This window comes from Miniopterus natalensis, chromosome 15 (genome assembly GCF_054644295.1).
Source record: "Miniopterus natalensis isolate mMinNat1 chromosome 15, mMinNat1.hap1, whole genome shotgun sequence".
Taxonomy (NCBI): domain Eukaryota; kingdom Metazoa; phylum Chordata; class Mammalia; order Chiroptera; family Miniopteridae; genus Miniopterus; species Miniopterus natalensis.
This window is the reverse complement of record NC_142095.1, coordinates 3597081-3617763: the sequence shown is the minus strand read 5'-3', so window position 1 is coordinate 3617763 and position 20683 is coordinate 3597081. Positions and strand designations below refer to the sequence as shown.

Below are 20683 nucleotides of genomic sequence, written 5' to 3'. Positions count from 1 at the left end.
AGAGGCCTGTTGGAATTTTGATAAGGATGGCATTCAATCTACAGATCAAATTGAGGAGTATGCCACCTTTACAATCTTAAGTCTTCTGATCCATGAACAGAGATGTCTCCCACCTCATTGTAGAAAATAACAGAGAAAATGCCAAAAACAGCAAACATAAATAATGCTGTCACAAGCTTTTTACTTTATATTAACATTTAATCCTAATAATCACCTATTAGACAGAGCCTAATAGTCTCATTTCACAGATAAGTAAACTGAAGCACAGAAAGGCTAACTTGTCCAAGATCACACAGCTAGCCAGTAAGAGGCAGAACTGGGCACTCTAATAATAGGCAATCTGTTCCAGAACCCTTATTTCTACTCCACTGTCTTGCCTGCTTCCCTGTAGTTGTTAGTACCCTTTTCTCCTTGGTGACATTGTGAAAGATCAATTAATTTATAAATTAGGGTGATGTCTGAATTATTTCTTCTTAACTGATTTTTTGATGTAATTGGTCCAAAGTCTTGTGGTTTTAAAGACTGTTATATTTCACACTTTCCCCAGTCTGTTTTCTAGACTTTTATAATTTTTTTGCACACATTCTTTTTAGAATGTCATTTACATATCAGAGGAAGAGGGAGTGCCAAATGTCAAGGATGTTTGCTGTGAAGTCATCAACTCTTGGATCCAGTGTGTCTATTTACTCTCAATGGAGACAGATGGTGTCAAGCAAAGAGCTGAGGCTTTCTTACCTACAGAAAGCTCTGCTATATTAAGACTGATAAGTGGTGGAAAGCCCTTTTCACACTACTTTTTACCAGTCTAATGACTCTCTGTAGTGACTGCAGCCTATTTATTCTCTGGTTTGCCTTCCTTATCTAGTTGCACTGTGTGGGAGTGGCCTGTGCTTGCACCTGGGTAGATAAACCACAACCACACATTAGCACTCAGTTCTCTCCATTTCACATAGCAGTCCTTGGTGATTTCCTTGTGTCTGTGTGACCATGATGTTGACTAACATTTGTCTGAATAGCTTCCAGAAGGCTTTCTGGAACTGTTTACTGAAGCTGTTCATTTAGCCTAGAGTTCAGTTATACAATAATCTAAGGTCTTCCTAGATATTAAATTGGATTGCAAATTAAAATAACTGCCCATTGGACCAAAAGCAAATATTGTAAAGCACTTAAGACTGATTCAACCCTGGCCAGGTGGCTCAGCTGGTTGGAGCACTGTCCTATACACCAAAAGGTTTCCGGTTCAATTCCTGCTCAGGGCACGAACCTAGGTTGAGGGTTCGATCCCTGGTTGGGGCATATACAACAGGCAGCTGATGAATGTTTCTCTCTCACATACTTCTTCCTTTCTCTCTCTAAAAAGCAATATAAAAAATATATATAAAAAAATCAAAAAAATCAATAAAGATATCCTCGGATGAGGATTAAAAAAAGGACTGATTCAATATCCTCTATTTTTATTCCTTTAAATCATTAGTTTTCAATTAACAAAATAATCCTATTAAGGCAACTATCTAGCCACAACAGTTCCACTAGCTGCTGTTTCATTAAGAATCTGTTTTCTAGTCAGTGGTTATCAGAGTGATCTCCAGATTAGTAGTATCAGCATTACCTGAGAACTTGATAGAAATGCAAACCATCAGCCCCACCACAGACCTACCGAATCAGACCTTCTGGGAGTGGGTCCATTAATCTGAGTTTAAACAACCTCTCCCGGTGATTCTGATGCATGCTAAGCTTTGACAATGCCTGATTTAGTGTATGTGTAGCTTTACTATAGGGGTAAAATGAAGCTCCCACCCAACTTCCTACCAGGTAGCCACGGATAATTTCTCTGAAATCTTTTTATTTGCTTCTTAGTGGTACTCTGACCTACTCTGCCTTCTATTATTAAATCCCAATCTACATCTTAGTATGTTTCACAGGTATCTTATTTCTCCAGTATGACTGAACTTCTTAGTCCAAAGTACATAATCCTTTCTCACAAAGCTTTCTAAAATGGCCAATAAACACAGGTAAAGGTGCTTAACACCCTTAGTCATCAGGGACATGCAAATTAAAGCCACAATAAGATACTGCTACATACCCACCAGCTTGGCTAAAATTTAAAAAGTGATGTTGGGTGGGAAGCAACTGGAACATGCATTTACTGCTGGTGGGAGTGTACAACTACTTTGCTAAACTGTTTAAATAGTGTGTACTAAAGCAGAACATTCTCTTTGGTACAAGCCCACAGAAATATTTAGTAAAATAAGTATACCAAACACATGTGCAAGATCTGTCATAACAGTATTTCTAACAGACAGAAATAATTATCCGTTAACAGCTGAATAGCTATATTGTCAGACAAATAGCTATACTGTAAGACTTTAAACAAAAAAGATTATAAGAGACAAAAAGGACATTATATATTGATGAAAGATTCAACACTGGTAGATACGTTATAAACATACATACTTAACACAGAACCCCAAAATATATGAAGCAATAATCAACAGAATTGAAGGGAGAAATAGACAATTTTACAATAATAGGTAGAGTCTTTAATATCTCACTCCCCTCCCATCTAATAACCACCAATTTGTTCTCTGTATCTATATCAAGTTTTTTTAATTAAAAAAAGTCTGGAAGGGTGGCACAGACTGCTCTGCTGTCTGCCTCAATATTTACCATTCCTCTTCCTGATCACATGGCTGCCAATAACAAAGACTACATTTCCCATACCTCTCAGCTTGGTGGGGTAACTATCATTAAAATCTGGCCAATAGGTTGTATGCAGAATTGATATGGGAGAGGGGAGAACAGCATTTTGAGGAGATTAGAGGGCAACAGGATCTAGCATGCAAGTGGAGGGGTTGACTCTGGGTATGGACTATGGACTCCTAAGAGACTGCTCCACAGTAACAAGAGGAGGAAGAGGGCCATACAGCCAAATGCAGGTGAGTGGTAGATGTAGCAGTAGACTCTCTTAATTGCTTTCATTTTCTCAATTATGTAGAAAGCAAACATCAGTTGACAGTGACGCTGGGAAAGGGAAACAGAAGATCTGAGCTAAAGGAGGTGGTGCTATATTGTCCTAAAAATCGGAGAATGGACTAAGGAATCTTAGGAGACTGTTGGGCAGTCCTTCAGGCCACCTTTGAGGTTATGGGTCATGAGTTCAAAGTGAGACCAGTCAGCATATTTTTTTCCTTCTCCAACTACATTCAGTTACAGGTATAGAATAAGTGATGAGCTAGATTTGACAGGGCTGAGGTTTTGCCACATAAGATGAAAGAAGAGTTGAGAATATACATAAGGGGATGATTACAGTGATAGCTATGAACTCTAACTGAAGAAAATGGGAACTTAAGATGATGAGGGGCAGTAAAAGGGTAGTAAGAGCAATGGATTTTAAGTCTCAATGGGGCTGAAGAATTTCAGTGTCTGAGAATTAAAGGGATAAAGTCATAAAAAGAGTGCACCATTATTATTGTGGGGAGCAACTTCTTTGCAGGGCCACAGCTAATAGAATTTAAACTGCATATACCATTTGAACCAAAAATTCTACTTACAAGAATTTATCACCCAGCGGGCATGGCTCAGCGGTTGAGCATCAGCCTAGGATCCAGGAGATCGGGGTTTGATTCCCGGTCAGGGCATATGCCTGGGTTGTGGGCTCGATCCCCAGTCGGGGTCGTGCAGGAGGCAGCTAATCAATGACTCTTTTATCATTGATGTTTCTATCTCTCTCTACCTCTCTTTTCCTCTCTCTGAAATTAATAAAGATATTAAAAAAAAAAAAGAATTTATCCTAAAAATATATTCACACACGAATGCAAACATTTCTGTTCAAGAATGAACACTTTCCCTGGCCAGGTAGTTCAGTTGGTTAGAGCATCGTCCGGACACACCAAGGTTGCGGTTCAATCCCCAGTCAGGGCCCATACAAGAATCAACCAATGAATGCATAAAAAGTGAAACAACAACTCAATGCTTCTCTATCTCTCCCTTCCTCTCTCTCTAAAACCAATAAATATAAAAAAACAAAAACACTTCAATATCTGTAATATTATAAAGCAAAAGACTAGAAACAACCTAGATGTCCCTATTGAGGACTAGTTAAGTATCTTATGGCCCTTGTGGGTTTGGCTCAGTGGTTAGAGCATTGGCCTGGGAACTGAAGGGTCCCGGGTTTGATTCCAGCCAAGGGCACGTACCTTGGTTGCAGGCTCGGCCCCTATTGGGGCAAGTGTGGGAGACAACCAATCTATGTGCCTCTCTCACATTGATGTTTCTCTCTCTCCCTCTTTCTCTCTTCCTTCCACTCTCTCTGAAAAAGCAATGGAAAAAATATCCTCCAGTGAGGATTTAAAAAAAAAAAAAGGTATCTTATGAATAAATTCAAACAATGGCATATTATGCAACCATTAACAAAATAAATTTGTTAAGAACAATAAACACTGGTATATGCACAGACTATCTCTCAAAAGAACACATAGGAAACTCTTAGCCATGACTACCTCTACAGACCACATATCCTTTTCCGCTGTCAACCTAACAAATGGATGTATTAAGTTTTTGAGAAAGATTAAAATAAATTTTAAAATGTACTGACTTGTAAAGATCTATATATTAGGTAAAGAAAAGAAAGACACAAAGCAGTACATATGCAAAGATCCATCTTGGGATCTGATCTCCTGGAGGCTACATAAGTACATTGCCCGCCCCCCAAACAACACTGTCCACCCCTCTCTTCCCTACAAGGAGGTAAAACAAGACTATCTGTGTTCAAGCACAATTTTTTAAAATTGATTTTAGAGAGAGGGGAAGGAGGAGAGGGAGACAGACAGAGACACATCCATTTGTTGTCCCACTTATTTATGCATTCATTGGTTGATTCTTCTATGTTGCCCTGACCGGTAATCAAACCCACAACCTTGGCATATTGCAGGGGGGGGCAGTGTGTACTCTAACCAACTGAGCTACCCAGCCAGGGCTCAAGCACAATTTAACCCTACCAAGGGCTGATTCCCCCCTACTCATATACTCTACTCTATCGCCTTTAAGGCTAAGACTTATACCCTCCCCAGGGAGGCCTCCTTGGCTACTCTAATACAAATTTTTCTTCCTTTCTGAATGCCTATAGCACTTGGTCTACTGAATGCTGTTTCCCAAATAACTATATAGACTTACATCATTTGATACTGTTTGCACTTTTATTATTTTTTTAATGTCTTTATTGATTTCAGAAAGAGGAAGGGAGAGGGAGAGAGATAGAAACATCAATGATTAGGGTCATTGATTGGCTGCCTCCTGCACACCGTCGGGATCAAGCCCATAACCTAGGCATGTGCCCTGACTGGGAATTGAACCATGATCTCCTGGGTCATAGGTCCATGCTCAACAGCTGAGCCACGCCAGCCAGGCCTGTTCGCATTTTTAGAGAAGGCTCTGGAGCCAGGTGCTAGGGTTCAAAGCAGCTGTCAATCTTTGGGTAAGTTATTTAACCCCTTTGTGCCTCTGTACCCATGTACTATATCAATGGGGAAAATAGTGGTTTCTACCCTTAAAGGACAGAGGTAATTATTAAATGAGTTAACACAGGAAAGTATGTAGAATAAATAATTCCTAGCACATAACAGCTAATGTTTAACTGTTGGGTATTATTACCTGTAAGCTCCAATAAAATAGTTGTATCTTCATTTCTACATTCTCTACAATGCCTAACAGGGTAAAAAAGCACTGAACAGAAGCATGTGTTTGTTGATGTGATTAAATATAAGAAACCTAGGCTTCCTAAGTTAATGGATAGAAAATGTGTTGGCATAAGAAAGAGTTAATTTTAACATTTTGAAAGGAAACTTTCAAAAGCTCAAGTTACTAAGATTAGACATTAGCCTTCAAATTTACTTCCTCTAAATTACTTCCCTTCTTTTCTGGATTGGCCTTAGTCTCAGTCTTCAAGTAGGAAGTTACTTCTTTTCAAACAAGATTTACAAGTAACAAACCACTGTATAAAACTCCCTAGTCCCTACATTCATGTATGTACAGAAAGGGGGTGGGGGAGATTGAAGGCCTACCATATCACTTTAGATATGGCAAGAGCCTGAAGAAAAGACTAGTATTCCTGTAATATTTTAGAGAGCAGCAACTGTCGACCAGGATGAAGAGATTCATTACGGGGATCAAAAATAATTTGTTACTAACAGCTAAAGTACTGAAGATCGCAAATAATTCATTTTTCCCATAAATTAGAAAATTCAAGGTTACCTGAATACGGTTTTTCCTAAAATGAAACTTTTCCCAATCTAGCTTTTAACTATTTTTTAAGGCCAAGAGTTTTTTAAAAGTTTAATAGCATTCCTCTCTTGCACTGTAAGTGTTCCCAAGCAGAAGAGAAAGGGCCTATAAACTGTGCCTCACCATCGTTATTTTACCTTGTGAACAATCGTGATTATTCACTGTAACTGGAGGGAGATGTAATCACATGCACTCCAATCCCTACCCCATCCACAGATTCTGGAAGGGGCAGGCTGACTGACACATGTTCTCAGAGTTCCAGGTGGTTGTTATCAACCTCTCCTCCCATTCCCACCCAAAACACTACCGCCAACCTTACTTGACCAAACATTACATTTGGCTGTCAAAATCTGAGTCCTGTTCTGGGTATGACTCATGAGCATTCAGCATCTACCATATGAACTACTCATTAAAATCAGAAATACTCATTACATGGACAGGTCCCATGTAGACTAGCCAAAGTAAAAGGTTCTACTAGAAATTAATTGGTTATAGGTGGCAACAGAGTAGAAAGAAAGCCATTTACAGTAGTGGTTAAGGAGCTACACTACCTGAGAGTTAACCTGGGCTCTATCACTTACTAGTTTTGTAACCCTTTATAACCAGTTTACTTATCTGTCAAATGGAAGATGAAACGTTCTAGATAGGGTTGGAATGAAGATTAAATAAGACAGTACACAAAAAGAGGTTAGATTAAAATATTACACAAAAGAGCTTACCTATACTGAAAATAGGTCAGTGTTCAATAAATGCTTGTCATTACTGTTTAGGTCTTATTTGGACAAATAGCAACTCCCTCCTTCAATTGCAACTGTCCAGAAGAATTTGAACACCAGTTTATAATATGGCCTGACCTCAAAAGAACCGTGTTTTTCCTAAAATGAAACTTTTACCAGTCTAGCAACTAATTATATTTCCAAAGTGCATGCCTCATCTCACCCTCTTCCTTATTAAAAATTATATATAATCTTTCACTGCCCAGAACTACAGGCCCACAATTCTTGGGGTTAGATGTTTGTAAATTCAGAATTTTTCAGATTTTCGAAGCGTAACATGGTGCAAATGCCAAATATTCTATAACACACCCGATAGTTAATAGTTCTTCAGTAAAATAAATGAATAGTCACACTAAGTAGGATAAAAACTAGTTGAGGTTTTGACATCAAATGAGCTTGTGATTTTCAGAACTTTCTGGAAAGCTTTAACCCATTTTGAATTTATTTTAAACACACACACTCACACACTCTCTCTCTCCTCAAAATACTTTTAAAGCACCTTTTCCAGTGCCCTCAAATCTGATTTTTCCATGACTCATAATCATGCTGTTATCTCAAACAAGTGGACTGAGACACTACTATTTCTCTTGTAAAATTAACTGGAATTTCATAACCTAAATTAGCTGAATAATATTTTTAATTTTAATTTTTAAGGGTTTCTTTTTCTTTTTTTAGCTGAATAATTTTGATAACTTGTTTAGGGACTACCCATTTTGCAATACTAATTTTCTTAGCTTTTTTTTGGCAGATAAGGAGCCACCAAAGATGTCTGAAATGGTGCTACCAGGTTATAATGAATGCATTATACAGACATTTATTAGCCAAACATTCATTATAAGTAAGCACAAAACAGTTCTTCAGCCAAAAACAGTAGAAGAAATAATTTGACTGAATAGCTGCTGCTTCTGCTGGATCAAGATCTTTACAACATTTTGGAAAGACAATGAATAAATTTCCATGCAGATAAAATAACCATAGCTTTAAAAATGACTAATTCAGTGTACTTGAGATAATTATAATTTTACCTCATAATTCTTCAAAGGACTAATTACGCAAAAGAAACAGTGATGAGTACAGCAAGCTATCATTTCTCAACCATCCATGAAATAAAGGCATTTACTACAGCATAGCTTTGGACATGATTTGACTTTTACTTTTTTTCCCAGCATTTATTACTTTAAACACAGTGGACACAAGATTAGAAATTGAGTTCATAAGACTTATCCTACTGACATCCATAAGCCTCAATTATGTAACACAGTCGAAAATTTTATTTATTTCTCTCCAAAGAAGTTGTTATAAACCATTACTGTACAGACGACCATTACAAAAGTAAAAGATGTCTAGTCTTTTGGAAACTAAACTTGAAAGTTTTATAGGAAATTTTAAGACATAAAAATCCCGTGAATTTCACTAAGAATGATCCTAGTATACATAAAAACTTCCATCCAACCCTAGTTTTTGTCAATGTTAGTTTCTATGGGAGGTAGCAGTGTCGATGAAAGGAGTGCAAAAATATTTTGGATGAAATCTGAGTATAAAATGTCACATTGCAGATAAGGAAATAACTAAATCCCAAGATACAAACATGAAATATAAAACCCAAAGCATACAACCACCCTTGGCCAAAACAATAAAATATCCTATAACTCAGGTTATTAAGTCATAACTTCGTCCTTTCTTCTGTCCCGGATGTACCCCACTCACGCTTCCCTCACCCACTAAGTAAAACCTCATTCTTAAGCCTAAATTGCTTTCTCAAGGCCTTTCCTGAGCTGCCAACTTAGATCAGGCCCCTTAGGTACTCCCCCAGCACCTAACATTTCTCCCTTCCCCATTCATCACACCCCTCTGAAGTTCTTCCTACCAACACACTCCATTTGTAGAATCATATCTGTCTTATTCACCATACTCTGACAAGCACATAATAGTTAAATGTTCAAATAACAAATTTGAAAACATAAATTTCCAGGACCCAATAAACTTTATATAACCAATGTGCTACACACAGATTTTAAAAAGAAAACAAACCTAGCCAGTCTGGATCAGTGGTTAGAGTGCCAGCCTGCGACCTGAAGGGTTGTGAGTTCAACTCCAGCCAAGGTGGGCATGTACCTCAGTCGCAAGCTCGATCCCCGGTAGGGGCATGTGCAGGAGGCTACCAATCGATGTGTCTCTCTCACATTGATGTCTTGCTCTCTCCCCCCCTTCCACTCTCTCTGAAAAGCAATGGCAAAAATATCTTCAGATAAGCATAAAAATAAATGAATAAAAAAGAAAAAGAAAGAAAAACTGCTCGGCCAGTGTGGCTCAGTTGGTTGGCATCATCCAGTGCACTGAAGGGTTGTCAGTTTGATTCCTGGTGTAGTGCGTGCGTGCGTGTGTGTGTGTGTGTGTGTGTCTCTCTCTCTCTCTCTCTCTCTCTCTCTCTCTCTCAAAATCAAGAAAACATCTAAAAAATAAATAAATAAGAAAAAGAAAAGTTACAACAAGATCAGCTGTGTACACTAGTGGTGACTCTACCTCCTAGGACACTTTGCTTTAATAGTTCAAGAATCAGAAATTTCAATAATCTGGCCCGGCCAGGCGTGGCTCAGCGGTTGAGCATCAACCTGGGATCCAGGTGATCAGGGTTCGATTCCCGGTCAGGGCACATGCCCGGGTTGCGGGTTGCAGCCAATCAATAACTCTCATCATTGATGTTTCTGTCTCTTTCTCGTTTCCTCTCTCTGAAATCAATATATATTAAAAAAAAAAAAAAATCTGTAATAATAAGTTTAAACACAGAATCTTCCTCTAAACTCATTTGCTCTTATTTTAGACAACTGTTTAAGTCTAACTGGCCAGTAGATCAGTTCACAGTAATTTAGAAAAATACATGCTTAGGTGAGAAGAGATGCAGCCTTTGACAAGAATGTAAGAAACAGAAAACCCTGTCAACTGTGCTCAGAAGTGTAAAATGGGGAGGGAGGGAAATGTCATTCAGGCCAGGCCAGTGTCCTAGAGGGGAACAACAGACTCCAAACAGGGACCTCAAAAATCCTTTAGGAGAAAGACCTCAATCAGTACACAGGGAAGCTTAAGACCCAGATACGAGTAAGACAAAAAAAAAAAAAAAAGAAGACATCCACTACAAAAACAAAACAGGTTTTAAAGCTTAAAGGAGCAAGCGTTAGTTATCAAGGACACAATACTATTTCAGTGGTTTAAGATCTCAATTTTTCTACACGATACATACCTCCTTTCCCTAAACACATGAATCCCACCAAAGTTTAAAAGCTGCCCTACAATGCATCCTCATGAAGCAAAGCTACTAGGACTATAAAACTGAAAATGAAGGTCAAAATGCAGCCTTTTCTCCAAACAGTCCTAAAATTTTTGTTCAAATAAACCTGGTTGAAAGGAAATGTACCCCTTTCATAAACACGCCCTTTTCTAACACCGTCCATTCCCTGGCTCTTCGACCTTTGTTAAAGTATACATCTTAAATGAACAGGAAACACTCTTCACTAAGTCAGAGGAAGAAAATCCCTACATTTAAACTGTTTCAGTGCAGTGGGCAGAAACCTATTCTATCAACTCCAGGTTCACCTACACCCAGGGCTGTGCCTGTCAGACAGGAAACACCATTAAACAGTGAGAAATTAAATTGAAAACAAAGTCATTTACTTTATTTACAAACTACATAGGAAACCTCTGGCAAAAAGTCCCAGACTACCATCTGTCCATGTGTTCATAATGAGCTTGAGCCTGGTACTGCCATTATTTGGCCATCCTGATCGAGCAGTTGCCAAGGGTTGATGCCAGTTCAAGGGTCCTTGGAGATCAAGCAACATGGCTAAAGCACACAAAGGCAAGCAGAGAATACTGACAAAAGCCTCCAATATAATGCCAAGTGAGACTCACCCAGACTTAAATTCTTTGGGAGTGAGAAGGGTAAGAAACACTCCTGAAGGAACATACATACCTTCTGGGTATCATATCAGCCACCTCAAAATGTCAATATTCCAAGGTTCACCTTAAATGGATACACAGAATCAGGATGCGACTTGTGCAACCTAACTCTCTGCTACACTGCCCCAAACCAGAGTAGAACGAACTAAGAGGTAGCCCCACCAAGGTACCTAACGACAGCAATGACAGCGCACAGCCAGGCACCATGCATTCTGGTACAAACATCTCTATTCCTCTCAAGGCTCCACAATTAGAAGACTGAAATCTCTTCAGGGTGAGGCCTGAACATCTATTTAAAAAACTTTTTTTTAACTGACGTGAATTTGACATAATATAAAGTTAACCTTTTTACAGTATACAATTTCAGTGATATTCAGTGCATCAGCAGTGTTGTGCACCCACCACCACCATCTAGTTCCAAAACATTTTTTTCTTTTATCCTCACCTGAGGATCTTTTTTCCACTGCTTTTCAGACAGAGTGGGAGAGAAAGAGAGAGACACACAGATTGGTTGCCTCCCACTTGACCAGGCCAAGGATCAGGCCTCCAAACAAGGTATGTGCCCCTGGCCAGAATAGAACCCAGGACCCTTCAGTACACAGGTCAATGCTCTAACCACTGTCAGTCAAACTGGCTAGGGCTCCAAAACATTTCATCAACACAAAAGAAAATCCACACCCATTAAGCCTCCAGCCCCTACTCTCCCTTCCCCCAGCACCTGGAAACCACCACCGATTTGCTTTCTGTCTCTATAGATTTACCTACTCTGGGTATTTCATATAAATGAAATCATGTAATATGTGGCCTTTTGTGTCTGGCTTCTTTTACTTAGCACGATGCTCTCAAGGTTCATCCATGTTGCAGCATGTATCAGTGCTTCATTTTTTTAAATGGCTGGATAATATTCCACCTGTTGATGGACATTTGGATTATTTCCACCTTTTGGCTATGAATAGTGCTGCTTTGAACATTTACGTATAAGTGTTTGTTCGAGTACCTGTTTTCAATTCTTCTGAGTATATATCTAGGAATGGAATTGCTGGGTCATATGGTAATTCTATATTTAACAACTAAGGAACCGCCAAACTATTTTCCATAATGTATACTTTGAAATATCTTGCCAAATAATCACCAAGATCTTGTTGCACATAACAGTGTAAAGTGCAAGTCTGTACCTAAAAAAGGAAAAATATGTAATATATACAATAGACATTGTATCTCTAGAAGGATATATAAGACCCAGTTACATGGTTTTCTCTGAAGCAAGGACCTTGGGAGGCTGAGATGTGAAGAAAGGCTTACTTTTCATGTTCTACTCCTTTGGCATTGTTTCATATAAGTGCTTTACCAACCCTATGCTCTAAAAATATTCTTAAAGCCCCAAGGAAGCAATACTATGAAAGGAGGACTGAGCTTTAGCATAGGGAGCATATACACATTTTTATGATAAACCTTACGGTATGGTATTTTTTTCCTTTTTAAAAATTGTGGTAAAGCCTGGCTGGCATGGCTCAGTGGTTGAGCATCGACCTATGATCCAGGAGATCTCGGTTTAATACCCAGTCAGGGCACATGCCCAGGTTGTGGGCTCGATCCCCAGTATGGCGTGCAGGAGGAAGCCAATCAATGATTCTCTCTCACACTGATGTTTCTCTCTCTCCCCCCCTTTCTCTCTCTAAAATCAATGGAAACACATTTAAAAAAAAAAAAAAGACAGTTGAAAAGAAAAAAGGTTGGTAAAATCCTAGGATATAAGCCCCAACATACTAACTCCTACAGTTAAACAAATAAAAGACAAGAAAATGGAAACACCAAACATGTCATGTTTCTCTGATTCAGTCAGGTGGCAGTAAAAAAACTCATGCCCGACTGGCATGGCTCAGTGGTTGAGCACTAACCTGTAATCCAGGAGATCTAGGTTCAGTTCCCCCTCAGGGCACATGCCCAGGTTGCAGGCTCGATCCCTAGTAAAGGGCGTGCAGGTGACTGAACCTGCAACCCAGGTACATGCCGTTGACCAGGAATCGAACCAGAGACCTGCCGGTGCAAGGGCGAATGCTCTAACCACTGAGAAACACTGGCCTGGGCAAAAGGTGTAATTTTGATTCATTCACACCAATGGCTATAATGAATATTGTTATGTTGGCCATTGTCTTTTTTTTTAAAATATGTCTTTATTAATTTCAGAGAGAGGAAAGGAAAGGGAGAAAGATAGAAACACCGATGATGACAGTCATTGATCAGCTGACTCCTGCACGCCCCTGACTGGGGATAGAGCCTGCAACCAGGGCATGTGCCCTGACTGGGAATCAAACCCCGATCTCCTGGATCCTAGGTTGATTGATGCTCAACCACTGAGCCATGCCTGGCTGGACGTGTTGTCATTTTTTTTATTTGACAATCTAAAAAAAACGAGGTTAGTGCCCCTGACTAAATAGTCAAGTAATGCATGTTTTAAAAATTCTTGTGGCACACCGGTTGAAAATTGCTACTATATTCTCTGTAGAGCAGCCCAAAATATAAACAAATCAGATAATATCACTCCCTTGTTTTTATATAAAAACCCTTCGGCCGGGCCAGCATGGCTCAGTAGTTGAGCATCAACCTATGACCCAGGAGATCAAGGTTCGATTCCCCATCAGGGCATATGCCTGGGTTGCAGGCTCGATCCCCAGTAGGGGGCGGGCAGGAGGCAGCCAATCAATGACTCTCATCATTGATGTTTCTATCTCTCTCCTTTTCCCTCCCTATCTCTGAAATCAATAAAGATATTTTTTTTTAAAAAAATCCTTAAATAGCTCCCCAATGCACTCTGAGTAGACTCTAAATTCCCAGTTCCTACAAGATCTGGCCCCTGCCTAGCTATAAGGCTTTATTTCTCCTACTCATCTCACTTGTTCTTTAGGCTCCAACCATTCAAGCCTTTTTGCTCTTCCTGAAAAAAGGCAAGTCCATTCCTTGTCTATTATCAGTCTTCTCTATCAGGATATAAACTCCATGCACCCCTTTGTTCACTGCAGCATTATTTACAATAACCAAGATAAAGGAAGCAACCTATGTGTCCATCCATAAATGAATGGATACAGATGTGCTGTATGTATATAAATGGAGTATTACTCAGCAATAAAAATAAATGAAATCTTGCCATTTGCAACAACATGCATAGACCTAGAGTCTCTAAGTAAGCCAGAGAAAGACAAATATAATATGATTTCACTTTTATGTGGCATCTAAGAAAACCAAAACAAATAAACAAAATAAAAAAACAGACTCACAGAAACTGACCAAACTGAAGGTTACCATAGGGGAAGGAGATGGTAGGATGAGTGAAAAAGGGGAAGGGGATGGTAGGATGGGTGAAAAAGGGGAAGGGGAATATAGTCAATAATATTGTGATAAGTTTGCACAATGACAAATGCTTACTAGACTTAGTGAGCACGTTTTAAGGTATATAAATGTTGAATCACTATATTGTACACCTGAAACTAATATAATACTGTATTTCAACCATAAATTACACTTTTAAAAAAAATTTTAAAAGAAAAATGAAAAGACTGATAAACACGCAATTGTTTTTTTCTTCTTAAAATATATCTTTATTGATTTCAGAGAGAAGAAAGAAGACGGAGAGAGACAGAAACATCAATGATAAGAGAGTCATTGATTGGCTGCCTCCTGCACACCCCTGACTGGGGATGGAGCCCGCAACCCGGGCATGTGCCCTGACCAGGAATCGAACCCCGATCGCCTGGATCCTAGGTCGACGCTCAACTACTGAGCCACGTCTGGCCAGGTGCAATTGTTTTTCTTAATAAAAAACAAAACACCAAAACTCCATGAGCAGTGTTTTTAATGTTTTTGTGATTATTAATATCTGATGTGCTTTCCCCTTTCTTGTCAGTGATATCGAGAAAAGTAGATGAAAAAATAAAAGTAAAAAGTATAGAAAAAAAATTTTAAAAGTAAAGTTAAATTTAAGAGAGAAAAAAAGTAGATGGCATAATTCAAAACTAACAGACTTTTCAGTTTCATACCAAATGTTCATGTTTTTTAGGAATAAATATCAAACAAACAAACAAAAAACTCCCTGAGGGCATGGACCTTCTGTTTTCTTCTGTGTCCCAGAACAACTCCTTGCATATTCAGCAGCGGCTATTCAGTAGTAACTATTTGTTAAATGAGTGAATGGAAAAGCACAAACTAACTTGGCCATTCCTCACATACCTAAAGAGTTCAAAGCCAACCAAAAGCACTACCATCATATGCCTTCACTGTCACATCTCATGAAATAAGAATCACCTAACAAATCATTTCTCTACATACAGAGTGCTCTCGAACCCACGGAAAACAACAAAAGGTGGTCAAAATGATTCCAGACCAGAACATTTATCATAGTGTCCATTAAATTAAAATACCATTTCCCTTATTTGTAATCAGTTTAAGGTATCTGGAACAGCTGCTGGGTGGGCTGTTATACCTGCTGTTAACATTGCTCCCTCCCAAGCCAGCACCACTGCTGACTGTTCTGGTAGGGCGGACTGTCCTGTTTCTCATTCTCTAGTTGGTTCATTTTCTACTGATAATTAGATATACCCACAGCACAGGATAAACTGTAAGATGACCAAACTACACAATCCAGAAAATGAAAACTTAAACATGAAAAATAGAAGGATGAGAGGAATGGTCCACAAGTAAGGAAGAATGTGTGTAATATGGTGAGTCCCTCTCCTTAAAGATTAAGAAAGAGGTTAGGAACTATATCTTCATCTAAGGAAGAAATATTTCTTAGAATAGCAGAGAAAAAGGATGTTAGAGGACTAATGGAGAGGCAGAAAAATAAGACCAAAGAGAAAAGTTGTGGAGTAAGATAAAGATCTCAAGATTGGTGAAGAAAATCGTTAATAGTAATACACCCACGTTTTCCCAGAACCTACATTAATATATAATAAAAATCTCTATTCCATGGGAACAGGAGAATGAAAGAAAAGGTATCTATTGACATACCTTACAAATGTGCTGCAAGACTCACGGCCTGTGTGGCAGAAGTTTTACAAAGCGCCTTGAACTTCTCAGATGAAAGGCACTATAAAACCAAAAAATATCAGGAATTATGTCTGTTCATTTTACAAAAACAAAACAAAACAAAGCACAGCACAAGATGTAAATGGGGTCCCCCAAAGTTCTGTGAAGTAATTTAGAATCCAAGAGAGAAAAAAGTGCAAAATTTAATTTTTAATTCACATACCATAAAAATGTATCACATTTATACGAGTCTTGGCCTCTTTCACTTAATGTACACAATCAACCTTATTTTCTGAACATTATAAATTAATGTTGCCCTTTTAAAAGCAAATATCAAAAACAGATAAATCCTATGTGGGTTAACTTTCCAACTTTTTATTATAAAAATTTTCAAACACATAGCAAAGTTAAAAGAATTTTACAGTGAACACCTACATCCCTACCACCTAGACTACCATGAACACATTAATGACTTGCTTTATCAAGCTATATTTCCTTTTTAAAACAGGCATTACTACCCCGGCCTGTTAAGAGTGTAGGCCCTCAGATGAAGGGTCCCAGGTTCAATTCTAGCCAAGGGCATGTACCTCAGTTGCAGGCTCAATCCCTGGCCCAGTTGCACCAGTGCGGGAGGCAACCAATCAATGTGTCTCTCTCACATGGATGTTTCTCTCTCTCTCCCTTCCACTATCTCTGAAAAGGAATGGAAAAAATATCCTCAGGTGAGGATTAAAAAAAGACAACACAGAGCAAAACAAGCTTTACTGAGAAATTAAAGGCCAAAAGGCAAATGTCAGAAAAATCAATAGCTTAAAAAAAAAAAAAATTGGTCAAGGAAGTAAATAATAATAGGAAATCCTTCTGATATTTTTGTCAGAAATGATCAGTATTAGCTTATTAAAGTCAGATCTACCCCTACTCTCTATGCACAATTCTAGCTGCTTGTTTAATATCAGATCATAACATTCCCCTGCTAAAAGAAAAAATCTAATTTCTTACCTCAGAACAAACCTGAAGAACTTCCCATGTCCTAAAGGCCCTACATGATCTGGTCCCTGCCCACCTCTCTAATTTCATTTTATCTCCCACTTTTCTTTTTACTCCAAACCTATTTCACTGACTCCTTATGTTCTCTTCTTTCCCTTCACTTGAATATTAAGATACTATCATAAATATGCTTAAACATATTTACTTTACCAATCCTCTTAAAAAAAAAATCAAGCTCAATTTGGTATACACTGCAAAGTGGCTGCAATTTAACAGAGTGTATCTCATATTTTCAAGATTATTAGCTATAAAATGTATTCAGAATCATCTGGATGAACCACCAATAAACTCAGACCAACACTCAGAATGAGCAGCTTCAATGCCTATCTGATTTTCAGTCACATGACTATCATAATTATGAGTATACAAGGTCTTCACTTATTACTACAACCCCACAGATTAAAAATGAGTCACCTGAAATAGAAACACTTGAAATGGGAATTTTACAGTAATTACTATCTTTAAACTGTTTTGGAAATTTTAATTTGTTAATCTCGCAAGTACTTAACAGTGAGCATGTCCCCAAAAAGCAGAGTATAGCAATACACATCAACACAAGTTTAAAATTTAGTTACATTAAAGTGTAGGTATGGCAAACTGAGTTCCACTGACTAGGAACTGCATAAAGATAAACTGAGTGGTAAGGGAAGACAAAATACTTAGGGACCTTTTAAAACTACAAATGTGTGATTACAATCCAGCAATTATGAACCATTTTATCATTATCATTAGTAGCCATAATGCAATTAAACCCAAAGTGCTGTCTATAGGAGCCCAGCAAGCCCAAATTAGTTCTCTTAAAAGTTGAATTATCCATCTTTCTTCCGACAGAGCGAACATAAACCTCACAGCTCTAGGACAAATAAAACCCAAAGCAGCAACCCACTTCCTCCTCCTGTCACTGCTTGGACTCCACCCCATAGACAGGAAACACCTGAAGATCTACCTGTTTTCACTCTCCTAATAACTAACACCCCCACATGACCAGGATAAACTTTTAAAAGAAGTTAACTGACATAAAAGGAATCAGGACTATTAAAATACTCCAACAAAACCACTGCCATACACACAAGGAACTATTTACATGATACATGTAGTTTCTCCCCATCCTACCTACAGTCAACAGTCAAAAGAGCACAAGTTGCCTGATAACATCTTAGCCTGACCTAATAATTATGTTACATTTAGAGCAGGGGAGCCTGGGACTCCCTGTGGGAGAAGTTGGTCCCTCAATAGACCCAAAACCTAAAGCCAGGACTAGGCAGGGACCCCTGTATATTCATTTATCTATTTCAATCAACTGCTATAGGACCACCCAGTTACAGAGAGGAGAGTGATGTAGCTAAAGAACTGAAATTTGTTTGGAAAATAAAATTTTCAGATTTTCCCAATATATATAAAATCAGCAATATATAAAAGGAGAAAGCACTGTAATAAGCTGTTAAGTCCTGAGTTTTAGCTGATTCTAAGCAAGCTGTTTGGGAGTACATGGAGAATCCCTTACAGAGAAAATAGTTGGGGCCTGCACCTGACTAGACATGACTTAAGAAATTTACTTAGCCTTTGTAACTTAATTTCCTCATCTGCTAATGGTGTTGGAATATAAGCCTTGAAGATTCCTTTCAGATGCAAAATTCTGGATCTATGAAAAAGTCGCATTCCTATTCTCTTCTTCCTTCCATTGTAGATTTTTATGAGAACAGAAGATGTAAGTCTAGGATTAGACTTTGACTCAAACAAATTCTATCTTATATATTTTATGTCCCCAAGAGCTACCAGTGCTCTAAAAAGTAGATAGAACTACTCTCAAGACAACTTATCAAAAGAGATCCTTCAGTAAGTTATCCTTTACAATTAAGAGCTAGTCTTGTACATCAGTCTAAACAATGTCACTTGTGCCAAATACTCAAAACAACAGCTCTACCAATCTAGCCATGTCTAAAGTGACAACCACACAAATGTACACGCACACTACACATTCGGGTGTGTGGCACTAAGTGGTTGAAAATCTCTTACCACATACAACACCGAAGTTTTTTCTTAAGTTATTTTTTCCCCATTCAGATCTGGCAGGGAGGAACACAGCCTGACTGCACACCGCAAGTTACTTCAAAAGACTGTCTTGAACACAAAAAGAAGCAAACAAGTCGCCAACAGAGGTTAACATTTTAAATCAGGCCCTGGCTGGGTACCCTACTTGGTCAGAGCCGTCCGGATAGCCAGGGTTGAGGGCTGGATGCCCAGTAAGAGAACACACACCAAACAGTTAATGAATGCACAGATAAGTGGAACAAATCGATGTCTGTCTCTCTCTCTCTCTAATTCAATAAAAAATGGTTTAAAAATTTAAATCAGGACCATTAAAAAACACAAGTGGAACCAACTCTGAGGTTAAAAGGATTCCAATTTCCCACCATAAACTACTAAACATGATTTTGAACAAATCAACCTGAGTGCAAATAGAGCTATTTAATGAAGACGACCTGTAACTGGGTCCAACTGGTAACTAAGGACAGATGTTTAGGTGATTCCTAATCAAAGTAGTAACTTAGATTAAGCGAAATTGCAAATTAATACTATTTTGATGAAACATAGTTTAAATCACTTAAGTCATGAAAAATGTGTTTAATGGATAATTTGCTTCTTTGCAATACTGAAGAATCCTAACCCCTAAGATTTCAATACTGTCGTTTACTTACACAATCTCTAAAAAAGCCTGCATTTAAAAAAAAAAAAATCTACCCAAAATATAACTGGACTTCACCCAGTATAAATCGGTGATTCATATTTCACATTAAATGCAAAAGCCAAAATGGAGTTGTAAAGAGTTTCCTTCCCAATTCAACTCCGACAGCCACGCGCGCTTCGCGGCGGCCCGCTGCACGGCCCGGCTCGGCGCCCCCGCCCTGCCGGGCCGTGAGAGAGGAAGCACCGGGACCGCGGGCGGGCGGCTGGGCTCCACCAGGCCCGGCCGGGCGGGGGAAGGGGCGCGGGAGGCCGCGGGGCGCGCTTCCGGGGACGGAGCGGGCGGGGCCACCGCTTCGGGGAAAGGGGCCCAGGCCCGGAGTCAGGGTCAGGGGCCAGGGACCGCCAGCCTAGAGCAGCAGGTGGGGTGGGGCGCGGCCGCGGCTGGGCGGCGGGCGGGCGGCCGGAAGAGTGCCGGCCGGGCGGGCGGGCCCGGGGCGCCGCGGAGCTTGGAAGAAACCCTCTCACTCACCTCAGGCGACGGCACCGACTCCGGCCTCTCTGCGCCGAGGACGCCCGTCCGCGAGTCGCTAGCTCAGAGACCAGGGCGGGTGGCGGAGGAGGAGGCGACGGACTAACGAGAGAACCGACGGAGGGCGGCGGGCGGCGGGCGGGGAGCGCGAGCGAGCGAGGGCGGGCGGCGGCGGGAGGGCGGGGAGCGACGTGCGCGCCCCCGCGTGCCCAGCGGGCTCGAGCTGGCCTCCGGCGCGGCCCCGCGCGCGGGCGCGCTCTCACCGCTCAGCCACGATTGCTCAGCTGCGTGTCCACGCCCTAGAAGCGAGGCACTTAACCAATAACTGCAGCCGCGTGAGGCATCACGGGAACTCCGGGGCTATAAAAGACCTGGTTGCTATTTTGTG

The 20683-nt window shown here is 39.8% G+C and overlaps 1 protein-coding gene across 1 annotated transcript in view; it reads right to left on the bottom strand.

Moving 5' to 3' along the window:
* The window catches only part of RHOA (ras homolog family member A), a 30882-nt gene extending 10429 nt beyond the window's left edge, over positions 1–20453 (bottom strand). The window contains exons 1-2 of the mRNA XM_087824742.1: positions 20296–20453; positions 16014–16092 (exon numbers count right to left, since the gene is read on the bottom strand). The gene's annotated coding sequence lies outside the window, so the exon portion shown is untranslated. The remainder of the gene's footprint in view (positions 1–16013; positions 16093–20295) is intronic.
* Positions 20454–20683: the final 230 nt, after the last annotated feature.